At 43.2% G+C, this 14,440-nt stretch overlaps 1 protein-coding gene across 2 annotated transcripts in view; it reads left to right on the top strand.

The window, feature by feature from the left end:
- LOC126253640 (DNA-binding protein D-ETS-4) overlaps nucleotides 1-14,440 on the top strand; it is a 184,618-nt gene that overhangs the window by 115,964 nt on the left and 54,214 nt on the right. Inside the window, exon 1 of one of the 2 annotated variants that reach the window (XM_049955136.1) lies at nucleotides 5,471-5,537. The exons of the other annotated variant lie outside the window; for it this stretch is intronic. The gene's annotated coding sequence lies outside the window, so the exon portion shown is untranslated. Of the gene's footprint in view, nucleotides 1-5,470; nucleotides 5,538-14,440 lie in introns of those variants that run through there. 2 annotated transcript variants of the gene reach the window in all.

A 14,440-nucleotide genomic window follows, 5' to 3' on the forward strand; every position in this document is an offset into this window, starting at 1 on the left:
AGATGTGGCCAAGTGCTGTCTTATTTGAATATAGCATTACGTATTCCCTGAAGCAGAAGCGTGTATTCGCCCGCTACAGCATCTTGGAAATAGCGGTTGCTACCTGCGGTTCTTGTAATCCACATGCAACTTGCAGTGTCGATAAAACTAACCACACATCCCATACGTTCAGTACTACAGCGGAAACGACGGTAGCCAAAGGCAGGGCCGGCCGGAGTGGCCGAGTGGTTCTAGGCGCTACAGTCCGGAACCGCGCGACCGCTACGGTCGCAGGTTCGAATCCTGCCTCGGATATGGATGTGTGTGATGTCCTTAGGTTAGTTAGGTTTAAGTAGTTCTAAGTTCTAGGGGACTGATGACCTCAGATGTTAAGTCCCATAGTGCTCAGAGCCATTTGAACCGAAGGCAGGAAGTCACAAAGCTGATTTGGGAAACTGAGAGTCAGCACATGTAGCAGGAGAACTTTTAGCCAGCGGTGTAGAGACAGTATAAACTAAGCCCAGATGTGTAGATATCTGTGAATGCTAGTAAAGGATGCATCAATTGCAAGCAAATTTGTGTGAGATATCCTGGAAACAAACTTCACTTATTGTTGTTGTTGTTGTGGTCTTCAGTCCTGAGACTGGTTTGATGCAGCTCTCCATGCTACTCTATCCTGTGCAAGCTTCTTCATCTCCCAGTACTTACTGCAACCTACATCCTTCTGAATCTGCTTAGTGTATTCATGTCTTGGTCTCCCTCTACGATTTTTACCCTCCACGCTGCCCTCCAATGCTAAATTTGTGATTCCTTGATGCCTCAAAACATGTCCTACCAACCGATCCCTTCTTCTAGTCAAGTTGTGCCACAAACTTCTCTTCTCCCCAATCCTATTCAATACCTCCTCATTAGTTACGTGATCTACCCACCTTATCTTCAGCATTCTTCTGTAGCACCACATTTCGAAAGCTTCTATTCTCTTCTTGTCCAAACTAGTTATCGTCCATGTTTCACTTCCATACATGGCTACACTCGATACAAATACTTTCAGAAACGACTTCCTGACACTTAAATCTATACTCGATGTTAACAAATTTCTCTTCTTGAGAAACGCTTTCCTTGCCATTGCCAGTCTACATTTTATATCCTCTCTACTTCGACCATCATCAGTTATTTTACTCCCTAAATAGCAAAACTCCTTTACTACTTTAAGTGTCTCATTTCCTAATCTAATTCCCTCAGCATCACCCGATTTAATTTGACTACATTCCATTATCCTCGTTTTGCTTTTGTTGATGTTCATCTTATACCCTCCTTTCAAGACACTGTCCATTCCGTTCAACTGCTCTTCCAAGTCCTTTGCTGTCTCTGACAGAATTACAATGTCATCGGCGAACCTCAAAGTTTTTACTTCTTCTCAATGAATTTTAATACCTACTCCGAATTTTTCTTTTGTTTCCTTTACTGCTTGCTCAATATACAGATTGAATAACATCGGGGAGAGGCTACAACCCTGTCTCACTCCTTTCCCAACCACTGCTTCCCTTTCATGCCCCTCGACTCTTATACTTCACTTATTAAGTCTTCAGAATTGTTGCTTTTATAGTAAGTGGTTGATGTTTATGTTTATGAAGGCTTTCAGCTATAGTCTTCGTTAGTTGTAAACTGTACACACTGAAAATTTCATAATTCTCTCAGCGTGTACATAAATACAAAGAGTCTACAACAAAATTGTTAGAGTGACATTTAAGGATGCTGATGAGTTTATCTGTGATACGCTTTCCGATGCTACGTGAACACTGTCACTAATTTCCTCCCATATTTCAGTCTCGCTACTGGATTGCTCTTGTTTGATTGCTGGAGACAGACTGGATCCACACCCACTTGCCCTTACACTTCGTTGACAGCGCAGTAAAATGCTGCCTTCTCCGGGAGACAGACCTAAAGAACCCTAAGCGCCTACGGTATAATCGTACTTCGGGAGCTCGGCAAACGCCAAACTGTTTTCACTTTGTTGCTGAGGCGTACTAACAAGGGAACCTCCCCATCGCACCCCCCTCAGATTTAGTTATAAGTTGGCACAGTGGATAGGCCTTGAAAAACTGAACACAGATCAATTGAGAGAACAGGAAGAAGTTGTGTGGAACTGTGAAAAAATAAGCAAAATATACAAACTGAGTAGTTCATGGGAAGATATGCAATGTCAAGGAGATTGAGAACGGAGGAGCGCCGTGGTCTCGTGGTTACCTGAGTAGCTGCGGAACGAATGGTTGTAGGTTCGAATCTTCCATCGCGTGAAAAGTTTAATTATTTATTTTCAGTTTATGTGACAAACTCTTTTGTTTTCATCACTTTTTTGGGAGTGATTATCACATCCACAAGAAACCCTAAATCGGGCAAGGTAGAAGAATCTTTTTACCCATTCGCCAAGTGTACAAGTTAGGTGGGTCGACAACACATTCCTGTCATGTGACGCACATGCCGTCACCAGTGTCGTATAGAATATATCAGACGTGTTTTCCTGTGGAGGAATCGGTTGACCTATGACCTTGCGATCAAATGTTTTCGGTTTCCATTGGATAGGCGCGTCCTTTCGTCTACTAATCGCACGGTTTTGCGATGCGGTCGCAAAACACAGACACTAAACTTATTACAGTGAACAGAGACGTCAATGAACGAACGGACAGATAATAACTATGCAAAAATAAAGAAAGAAAAATTTTCACTCGAGGGAAGACTTGAACCAAGGACCTCTCGTTCTATTGCTGCTCACGCTACCACGGGACCACGGCGCTCCTGAGCTCCTGATGTCCAGAATGTTGTCTATGTGGCCCATGGACTACTCAGTTTGTATATTTTGCTTATTTTTTCACAGTTCCACACAACTTCTTCCTGTTTTCTCAATTGATCTGTGTTCAGTTTATCAAGGCCTATCCACTGTGCCAACTTATAACTAAATCTGAGGGGGGAGCGATGGGGAGGTTCCCTTGTAAGGAGGGCGTCTTTATAGCGCGCTGAGCAGATGTTTTCGTCTTCTGCTGATTCAAAAATTTTCAATCACTGGATTTTGTATGGCACGGAGTCGACCCTACGTCAGGCGTAATACTATTTTTTGGCTGATCTGTCCGTCTGTTGAGAACCTTCACTGTGGCTCGGGATGGGCCGTGCTAAAAGGAGGAGAATTAATATTCTGTCGATATAGAGGTAATTAAAGACTGATTGCAAGCCCTGGCGGGACGATAAGGCAATAGTTTTGTTTCAGGTGACCATATGACTGGGTGTTTCTGTTGTCCTCATCATTCATGAATGTGGCGAGTTTGGACTGAGTAAAGGTTGGGAATTTGTACGGGCGCTGATAACCGTGTAGTTGAGCGCCCCACAAACCCAACATCATCATCATCAAGTGACCATCCTGGCAGTCGCCTCAAATGACTTAGAGAAATCACAAAAATCCTAAATCAGGTTGGCCGGATGAAGCTTCGAACGTAGCTCTACCAGAACAAGAGTTGGTTGGTTGATTTCTGGGGATTGTATAGTTCTTCGAGAGACGCAAGGTTTTTGCTTGCAACGGCTGGACACTGTACCTTCGCTCCAACCATTGCCGCCAAACAGCGACAGCAAAAACGGCAAAAAGATTATTCTGCTTCATGTAGTCCTCAAATCATCTGTACCAAACCCTCTTCAAGGAAGGCGCCAGGTTTTCACTGGTTGTAAAGCCCTCCTTCAGGCGACTGCATACGTCGAATTCCCCAGTTGCCACGATGGGATAGAACGGACCATGTTCTGTTCTGCCCCCCAAGCCCCCCCCCCCCCTTCCAACTAAAAATACTTGACATTACTAAAGATCGAACCTGAGTCCTTGTGTCGCCCAGACACTCAGCTGGCGAGCAGATTCATCAATTCCCTGTGATACTTAAATCCAATGCGTGCCTTACGAAGGTGCGTTGAGTCCACTACTGCCTTTTGTATGCAGTGTTAAATAATATGAGATACTTAAATCCAATGCGTACCTTACGAAGCAGCGTTGAGTCCATTACTGCCTTCTGTATGCAATGTTAATGAGACCTACAGTGTACAGAGAGATGCTGTATCGTCTTTGGAGGTCCGAAAGGTACTGTCCTCCATGTAACTGGCGATGTGATCCATAACAGTTACGTCAAACGTGCCTGAGTGGGGATGTCCGAATGAAGAACGAGACATCTCCTTCGTTATCTAGGCCGCTTTGCAAATAACCCGTTATAGCACATATGGCCCCTCCTGGCACTTGCTGGTACAGACGACGTCCACACGTACTACAACATTACGAGGCAGTAAACCAGAAAATAATTTTTGTAATAATCCTTTTACTTTCCATTGTCCCTCCTTGATGTACGTGACGCACATTTCTCGGGAAGTTCGCGCGTCATATCAGATAGTAATGTAGAGCTTAAGCTGCCCTCTGTTATCACTTGTCTGCCTTCTGGTTACAGACCCTTCAGAAATGTAAACATTTTCTCAGGCTTGTGGGTAGGGGTATTGTCTCGCAGGAGTAGAAGAGGTGTAGTAGTAAATTTACAATCCAGAACAGACGCCGAAACACATAAATACTTACTCCGTCTTAGCGAGACATCACACTGTTGAAGCACCAGTTCAACGATTCAGCTCGTTCTTACTCTTTTACTCGTGCAATCAATTTTGGGTGCAACTCGCAGCCGTGCGAAGGCAGTTTCTTGCTCCACAATAGATCACAACTTGTGTATCTCAAGCGAAACATAAGCACCTTCCGCATAATACAGGTAAGTTAAATTTCATTATACCCGATTTTCTTTCAGTTAACTTGTCACAGAGCTGAGTCAACAGATACCAGCTGTTGTTCGATCAACATCGAAATACGAATGGAATATTGTTTTATTGAAGAAACTTCCCAGAACTGCGATGAGTGTAGAAGAAAAGGGAGCAGACAATCCATGATGGTCACATCCGGATTTAAAACCGATGCAGTGGATATCTAGGTTTACTTTTCTCGTATTCTTTTGAAATTATATTTTATGTTGAAAGTAAATTTATACTTCCACTGCAAGTAAAAGCTTTTCTAACCAGAAGATTGCCTCTCCCGTCGATACTGGTTAAATCATAGCAAATAGAGTATTAACTAGGGGATGTGCGCTGCCTCTTGTTGTTCCATATTTCAACTATGATGCATTCAACAAAGAAACACATAAGGTATGGGAATAATATAAACAGTTATTTACTTTCTGAATCACTCGACTGCGCGATCACGGCGGCAGGTCATAGCTGGTGCTGGCAAGCTACAGTATCATGGAGCATTCGATTACTGAGATATAACTAACTGTCAGTTATTACACAACCGAGGCACGTAGAACGTACAGATTTAGGAACAGACCTAGTCAGAAAAACCCAAACCCGTCGTACCTTGAGCTGCCGCCTGCAGCGCTGGCGGCGCTCAAGGCCGCGCGCGCATGCGCGGTCGCGGCGCCTACGCTGTCAGTTGTTCAGTCGCCCAGCTGCGCGCGCACAATTCGACTGGCATGGCTGCCGAGCACGGCATCGGATGAGAGGTAATTTTGTTGTCAGCATGCAACACTCCGATGTTAATACTACATTAGCTTAATCCAACGCCTCATTTAGACACGCCTGTATTATCGAGTGTGTTGTCATGGACTTATTTTGTTTTTATAATAGCACCATTTACAAATTTTGGCAATCACTATTGCGACAGCTTTAATTTAGAAAAGCGATTGTGTTATATATAGTTAGTTTTTTATTTAAACATCATCTGATTTGTGTAAACAACTGTTAGCTCCGACTTATCACCTTTAATTTTAAGACGAAGAATTTATTAATCGTAAGTACATTCGATATTGTTGACCCGAGAATTTAGTTTCGAATAAAACTTTACCAAAAAAATTTCGTGGAAACTTTCCATATCAGATTTCAAACTGTATGATGATTATATCCTTTCTGAAACATGTTTCTTTTCGCACGCATTACAACTGTTAACCAAATATCGATATGTTACAGCTTACACGTACACTGTCAGTGAGGTACGAAATGCATTAAATGTGGAATATAATCTTAGCGAGTGTCTCGCAATATTTGTGCCAACAGAGGAAAGGCAACACTGTACTTCGGGCCGTAAATCTGCACAGTCGAGGACGCGGCGTGTTACAAGGTTGACGGGAATCCCGTCGGAGCCGACAGTTGAGAGGGAAACTTGTAGCGACAGAAGTATACGGCGTGTGTTATACCTGCCGTCTTCAAGTCGTGAGGGGCAGCGATGAAAAGTTTGCCACAGACCAAAATCTGATAATTGGGCTCAGCTCAGCATAAACATTGTAGCTATCGAAAGACTGCATCATCGAGCCTTTTAATAGAGTATTGCGAATTTTTTTTAATGTATTTGATTTTATATCTTAAGTGGTGTTCTTCACAGACGTTCGATGAAGCTTATATTGAGGTCAGTGTTCAATTTTTCACATTCATAGCGGTGAAGGCCTTTTTCTCTTCTTTAAATACAAGTGATACTTTTCTTTCAATGGGAACTGCGTTACTTACTTAGATTAATGTGGTCCTGGAAATGCCTGCAAGGCTACTATATTATTTTAACAGATACAGCTCACAATCGTGTACTTTAATTTTAGATTTTTCTTGATATCACCTATCGTACAGGCTTCAGTTCGTTTTTGTAGCTCATAACTCGTTCTTAGAATGCGACACTGGTATTCATGCCTACATTTAATTACTGATGATGTTTCTTCGTATCTCCTCGCTGTGAATTTGATAATGACTGCTCCAATTTTCAACCCAACACAAGAGCTGGGCCAGCAATTATCTTACAGAATTTCAAGTAATTTTGCTTAAGGGACGATCATTCCAATAACGATACACATAATGCAAAATTTGGTTAACTTATTCGATATCGCTCTATTATACTGAAAAATGAGATTACATCCAAGAGAATTAAAATTTTTTGATTGGTTAAGAGGAGTGCATGCAAAATATATTTTAGATTTCATAATTTCCGAAATATTATGTCAGTTTTTTTAATGTTGTTCATGATGGTTATGCACTGTCATTTCTGAAGAAGCGCTATTGATCTGCGAGTCCACCAAATCAACCAAAGTAGCGCACGATTGCTTCGTTTAGGAAAATCCGAACGCCACAGAAAGCAAAGGTTTTGCATTGTTTCTAGCGGCCATTTTGCCCTCTTCCTTCCACTTAACAATCACTCCACCCATGATCAGACCTACAGCTTCACATAAAACAAGAAGTAAAAAATTGAACGCTTGGCTGGGGGATCGGATCTATACCATTGTAGTCTGGTATCCATTAGAGTAGCAGTGTGGCCTGTTATTAACTAAATGCTCCCATCGTTAATATTGACCAAGTCAACAGTGATGTAGACGTTAGCAACAACTACCGGACTGCCTTAGAAGTAAGCCCCAGTGTTGACCTGTGGACGTAATGACGAACGCCGCGTGTACACACAACTACAGGGCATTCGTGAAAGAGCAAAGTTCACCGTCTCTCTGACTCTTTACGCGAGTTGTCAGCATAAACTGCGGCGACGTACGCCGTTTTTCGCGGAACATGTAGACAGTTATTTGCATTCAGAGCTGGAGCTCCCTTTTCCAGGAATATTCTTGACGTTAACGCCGCTTTTGACACGACAACAGCAAGCACCTAGGAATGAACTGGAACCTTTTCGTTACAGCTTCTTTCTCATGTGGGCACACACAACATATGTGAGAAGTCGCTTTTTCTGTACACCCGTGACGTCGCATGCCAGAAATCGCTCAAATCAGCAAACGGCGCGTTATTCCTTTGTAAGCAACCGAATTAAATTTTGCCACCAGTGAAATGGAGAACAAGCTCAAATAACTGATACCGATTATCAGCCGGCCGCCGTGGCCGAGCTGTTCTAGGCGCTTCAGGCTGGAACCGCGCGACCGCTATGGTCGCAGGTTCGAATCCTGCCTCGGGCATGGATGTGTGTGATGTCCTTAGGTTAGTTAGGTTTAAGTAGTTCTTAAGTTCTAGGGGACTGATGACAGATGTTAAGTCCCATAGTGCTCAGAGCCGTTTGAACCATTTGAACTGTTTATCACTTCCTCGTTTTCGTAACTGGTCGACATCAAATTACTCCTTATAATCTCGTTGATTTCTTGTGTTCGTCCTTTCACCGCAGTTTTCTTCATTCATCAAATGATATGACGCAGCGGTGAATGACTGCATTCCTGTTCGGGAGTTCGTTCCCAATGATAATAGCGATTGAAATTACCAAATGTGGGCAGTGTAAAACTAACGTCCGCAGCTCGTGGTCGTGTGGTAGCGTTCTCGCTTCCCACGCCCGGGTTCCCGGGTTCGATTCCCGGCGGGGTCAGGGATTTTCTCTGCCTCGTGATGACTGGGTGTTGTGTGCTGTCCTTAGGTTAGTTAGGTTTAAGTAGTTCTAAGTTCTAGGGGACTGATGACCATAGATGTTAAGTCCCATAGTGCTCAGAGCCATTTTTTGTAAAACTAACAAAGATGACATGAGAAAGGAATTTGTTCACTGCCACACAATTTGAGAACCTAGCGAGATAGTTCAGTGGTTTAAACACTGGACTCGGATTTCGGAAGAATGTCGCTCAAATCATGGTTCAGCGTTCTTGATTTGGGTCCAACATCATATTGCTGAATCACCTTAGCCGAAAGCAGGGACTGTTCGTTCAAAATGTCATAGCCAATTCACTGTTCAGGTAGAGCTTATGTTTCGTCTCTAACTACACCGACGTCGACGAGACGTTAAACTCTGAACATTCTACTTTCATGTGGAGCATTTTATGGATGCTCGTGGTTTGCATATCTGACAAGCCTTAAAATCTGAAACACAGTACTAATGTTCCATACGGTTGTGTGACGTTGGAAGTAACTAACAATGCTTCTGGGACGAGGAAAACAATAGTAACTCACTTGACAGAGCTTCAGAAGCCTCTTCGGTGTCTGAAGATTCTATACAATTTGCGCCTTGAAACGGGCGGCAAAGCTAAATCAGTGTAGCGGAACCGAGATACAAATCATAGAGTGCGCTTTGCGTATTTGGAAGTTTTTCTGGGATGGGTATTGTTGGCACACATGAATCATCCGTGTTAAAATGAAAGTATTAAATGTTTTATGGGTCCAGAGCTTTGAAGAATTACCATCACCTTCTACCAATACTGATTTAATCTTTTAATGCTATGGAGAGATTGACGTCCGAGGATTTGCGTACGGATTTCCCTTACGAGCCTGAATGCGTCCTGTTCCAGTGACCAGCGACACAAACCTCAAGCCCGGAGATCACTAGTATTGAGCAACGGAGATACAATCTATAAATAACTCTGGAACGATTGAAGTGGAAAGGCAGATAGATTACGTTAGTTCTTTCCAGTGATGAGTAACAATCGAGGAACTGTCTTGACACGAGTTCCGTCAGCAGTTCTAGAGTGTCACCACAGAGCGACCCCAGAAGTCGCTATAAACGAGAGCGTTCCGCGAAAAAATTTCCCAGCAGCGCTCGTGATCGTAATTACGTGCCGATCAGGTGGAAAATACGTCCGGCGCGTGCCAGGAAGTGTTGTCTGGCGATGACATAATGCGATTTCCATAGCCGAGAAAGAATAGAAGTCGCCGAGGCGACAGGGCGAGGTTTTCCCGCGGCTGGCGCGTGCGGAGGTCTCGGCTACGTCACGGTCGCCCATTGACTGGCGGTTGTAGTACGTTGCGCTACCTTCATTCGGTTTGCTCGCGGCGCCTCTGCAGCTACAGGTGAGTGCGAGCGTCGCATCGACCTATCGCTACACGCGATTAATCGACACCGCCCGCGTCGTTGCGTCGTGCGCAGAGCTGCTAGATCATCGTGCGTGCCGACTAGAGATGGGTCGAACTCGTTCATTCCCGTGAAGTACTTCATTCATTTCACTCTTTGCCGTGAAGCGTTCAAATGAAGTAGTTCATTCTTGAAGTACGGGAGCCTGGCGAAGTTGCCCAGTTCGCCGTTCAGCCGCGGCTACGCTCGCTTCGCTTCGCCTCGCTCGTACAATAAAGCTTCGTAATACTTCATATTTTCACCAACAGATGGCCGAACTATGGAGTAACGTGCACGCAACGTTTTGCGTCTTACAGCGTCTGAGTTAACTTAAATACAGGATGGTCGAAGGGGACAAAGGAAAGATAAACAGAGAAGCCTGTCACATATAAAGAAGGTATTACGTTTAATCCTGCTCGACATTTTTCTCATGAAGCGCCAAAAAGAATCTTCATCTGCCAAGTGAAACCTTATTTGTTGTATTTATGGACTGAAAACTAGGGCTACCAGCGAAATGCAGTCCAAGTTTATGTTCCTTTTAAAATTTAATCCAAAATAGAATGAGTATGTTTACCACTGTCACAAAGTCTATATACATACACTAAGTAATTATTCAGAAGTTTTCCTGGAGATTTTATTTTTATTGAGAATAATAACCCTCTAAATTCAAAACGTAAACTGTCACCTGTAGTCATTGGTACGATTTCAGGTAAAATCCCTCTTTATTTTATTCGAAAGCAGTTTTTGTGTCTGTTCACGCTTATACAATGGTTAGCAACACGCGATCGCGTAAAAGTAATGAAATTTGGGGTTTCTTCGCCGATTTAGGTTATGTGAAAGCAAAGTGCAACTGTTGTTCTAAGTGTATTTCACCGCGCGATTCGTCGACAGGCAGTACAGGGAGGATTGAAGTGAAGGGAGAATGAGTGACGTAGCGCCAATGTAGTGGGAGAGGGAGAGGGGAAGAGAGTGAGTGAACGAACTAGAAAAAAAGTGTGGAGTGTACTTACTATCTGTGGAGAGTTTGAAGTACCAGTTCACTGAAATTGAGTGGTTAGTTCACACTTCACTGGAGTGAAGCGTTCATTTAAACGACTCATTCACGAGCTCCCCATCACTAGACTGCCGACGAGCGACGGCAGAACTTCCGGTGTGACCGGTTATCAGTGGGAGATGCAGTGGCGTGATACTATCAGTGCATCGCTAGCAAAGTCGTCTATTCCTGAATTCGACAAGTTTTCGAAGTTGCGGAAGGTTGTGGATTTTACAAATTTGCTGTGCTAATGGTGCTGAGAAGTGAATTTGCCATCAAGGTGTTATTTTGCCTTAAGCTACGTGCAAAAAGACTTACTATTATGACACGGCTGTAGCGCCCAAGTGTGGATTGTAACACACGAAAGGCTACCAGCTTTTTAAAACCGCCATAACTCGTTTCGAGCTCGAGAACTCAGGTGATTGTTATTAGGTTTTCATTGTTGACGCCACAGCTTGTGATCTCACTGATTATCTTTGAAAGTTTCGATTGTCTAATAGCTTTGGAACGTCAGCATCTTTGAGTTCGTTGTTTTAGTTTATCGTTGGGAGCTGGCGCACATGCTGTCAGTTTCCCTACCACCACAGAGCGCCCAATAAAAGAGAATATTGAAGTCAGCTGGCACATGACAACATTCTAAAAATCTGTATCCGTAATATGCGATTGCTTCGTTCAGGGACATAAATTGGCAAGTTATCAAGTGCAGGGAGATTTATAAAAGGATAGCGTCCATTACAATGCATTTTCAGTTAGTAATTAAATTTGAAATATTAATCTCAGGTTATCACACCACTGAAAGACTAAGAAGAATCGTCAGCAGAAATTTCTGTTTCAGTGTGAGGGTGGATTTTTCAAGTCTGAAACCGGTTACGGTGACTTTCATTGACGAGATTCAAGACTTACTGTTGCTAAGTTATAATCCTCATATAGTTATGTTTTGGAGTGAAACATTACTTCTTAATTGTGAATAGGTTTCTCAAGATACGCTACCGCCTTTGTTCTGTCCCAGTCCAATTTTTCAAAGCTACTCACCTTTCACAGCTGTTATGAACAACTCACAGGTCTTGTGTTCGTACTGCGCTTATTGACACACTGATTAGGAAGCTGGCCTCGTTTGCGTAAGCTGCGGGTGTCGTATCGTCTGACTTAGAGCCTTCGCTGTTTACATCTTATAGTTTACATACGGTATAAGGTATTCAGTGGTGTGGGCCACCTTATTTTAAAAAAATCACTGATCTTCCAGTCTGGAAATGATTAAAAACTGTGAATACTATTGCAGTATCAGTTGCGACATTAGCATTTTATAACTATAGCTGCAGGGACAGAAATATGTATCAAACACCGTAAAACTTTAATAAAAATTCATGTCCGTTCTCTCAACAGCTTGATGCTATGTGACTGAATAGTATTTTCCCTTCACTTCTGCGTTCCTTTTGGCTGCTGATGAAACATCACACATTGCTGTAAATTTAAAATACAAGAGGGCACACATTAAATTATGTCGTCTTAAACTGTAGCAATAATGTGAGAATAGCGATTGCAGGACATGGTGGCAAAACTTTCTATGCAACTTTTAAAAACTCTGCCGTGCTTATAACAGCAGAAGTGAATAAAATAAAACGTAATTAGAGCTCTGGAAGATTGAGATGAGCTTATACATAAAATGATAAAACTATAGTTTCCAATGCTCTTATATATATTTGATAACTGAAAAATGATCAGAGGCTGGAAATGTTGTTTCTGTAGGCGACATCACAGTTATTTTTTTCTGTCTGGCCCTAATGCAGAGCGGGGGAGAGGGGGGGGGGGGCTGATAGTCATTAGTTTTAAGATTCTTAAAAGAGATCAGGCGCAAGTCTGCAACTCGTATCTCATCGAATAGATGTGTTACACGGCGTTTCTGCATTTTTTATTTCGATGTTAATTAGCTCAATAGCTTGGGTGGATATAATTTTCCTTCGCCATTAATCGCTAGTCTGGTGCGGCGGAGTATTTTTCTACCGCACAGGTGTAAATCACTCACATTTTTCTGTGAACTGAATTTTATTAACAGAGATGCGTGGCCGTTTTCTATTTATGGCTATTACGTCCTGGAGCCGGCCGGGGTGGCCGAGCGGTTCTAGGTGCTACAGTCTGGAACCGCGCGACCGCTACGGTCGCAGGTTCGAATCATGCCTCGGGCATGGATGTGTGTGATGTCCTTAGGTTAGTTAGCTTTAAGTAGTTCTAAGTTCTAGGGGAATTATGACCTCAGAATTCAAGTCCCATAGTGCTCAGAGCCATTTGAACCATTTGCACGTTCTGCTGAGAAAGGGCTAGGAAGCATGAGCTAGCTTAAATGTTGGAACCATTGTTGTGTATACAAACAAAACATAAACGTCGTTGACGCTAAGAGGCGTAACCGTGAGAAATTACTTGCTTCCTATCGGTATTATCAATGATAACATATTCCACAATTACTCGTACATTTGCTGTTTATAAATACTGTGTATGTAGATGATTTCAGGGTGAAATGGGAGAAGCAGGAAATTAAGCGCTTTCTTGATCAGTACAAAAGAAAAAGTCCAGATGTCCTATGCTGAATTCCAATGCCAGCAACCTGTAAGACACTTGCTGCGTTATGTGCCTATATTTGTGTAAGGAATGTCTTGAGCATTCAAACGATACATCTGGTGAATGTTTGCAGGTTGTAGCGCTGGATGCAGGTCATGTCAATTTTTTTTAATTATTTTGCAGCAGACAGTGATTGTATTGTATTAAACTGGGGACCTAGAAACGACCGAGAGACTTCGTCCCCGCCGTAACCCTCAGTGGTTCACAACCCCGCAACAGGCTACAGCAGTCCACTCACCCAACCGCCGCCCCACACCGAACCCAGGGTTATTGTGCGGTTCGATCCCCCAGTGGATCCCCCCGGGAACGTCTCATACCAGACGAGTGTAACCCCAAATGTTTGTGAGGGAGAGTAATGATGGTGTACGCGTACGTGGAGACTGTGTTTGCGGGCAGCAATCGCCGACATAGTGTAACTGAGGCGGGATAAAGGGAACCAGCCCGCACTCGCCGTGGCAGATGGAAAACCGCCTAAAAACCATCCACAGGCTGGCCGGCACACCGGACCTCGACACTGATCCTCCGGGCGGATTCGTGCCAGAGACCGGCAGCGATTGCTTCAAAATATATTATATTTGCAGTAGCTGTACCCGAGCATAGGTGTCCCGGAGCATAGGTGTCTACATAATTTATTAGTTTATATCCTGAAACAGCTACTCTCACTCGCTTCCATAACCTGAAAGATAAAATGCCCCATTGCTCCTATCATTACAGGCATTCTTCCGTGATGGATAAAATTCTCAGGAGCCGCTTCTTTGACGAGTTTGTGAAGCAGAACTGACGCAAAAGAGATGTGTGGAAAGAGAACTCAACAGCACTTAAAAGGCAAACACTACATTCTGGAGTACTATAAATGTGGGTTAAGGGGCTCCGGAAAGGCTCAAAATCACGAAAAGTTCAATTTTTACTTTTTTGCGTTTTCTGAATCTGCAGACTATTACCTTTTAATAGATATATAATTTATTCAATTCCAAAGACTACAACTA

Source organism: Schistocerca nitens, chromosome 4 (genome assembly GCF_023898315.1).
Source record: "Schistocerca nitens isolate TAMUIC-IGC-003100 chromosome 4, iqSchNite1.1, whole genome shotgun sequence".
Taxonomy (NCBI): domain Eukaryota; kingdom Metazoa; phylum Arthropoda; class Insecta; order Orthoptera; family Acrididae; genus Schistocerca; species Schistocerca nitens.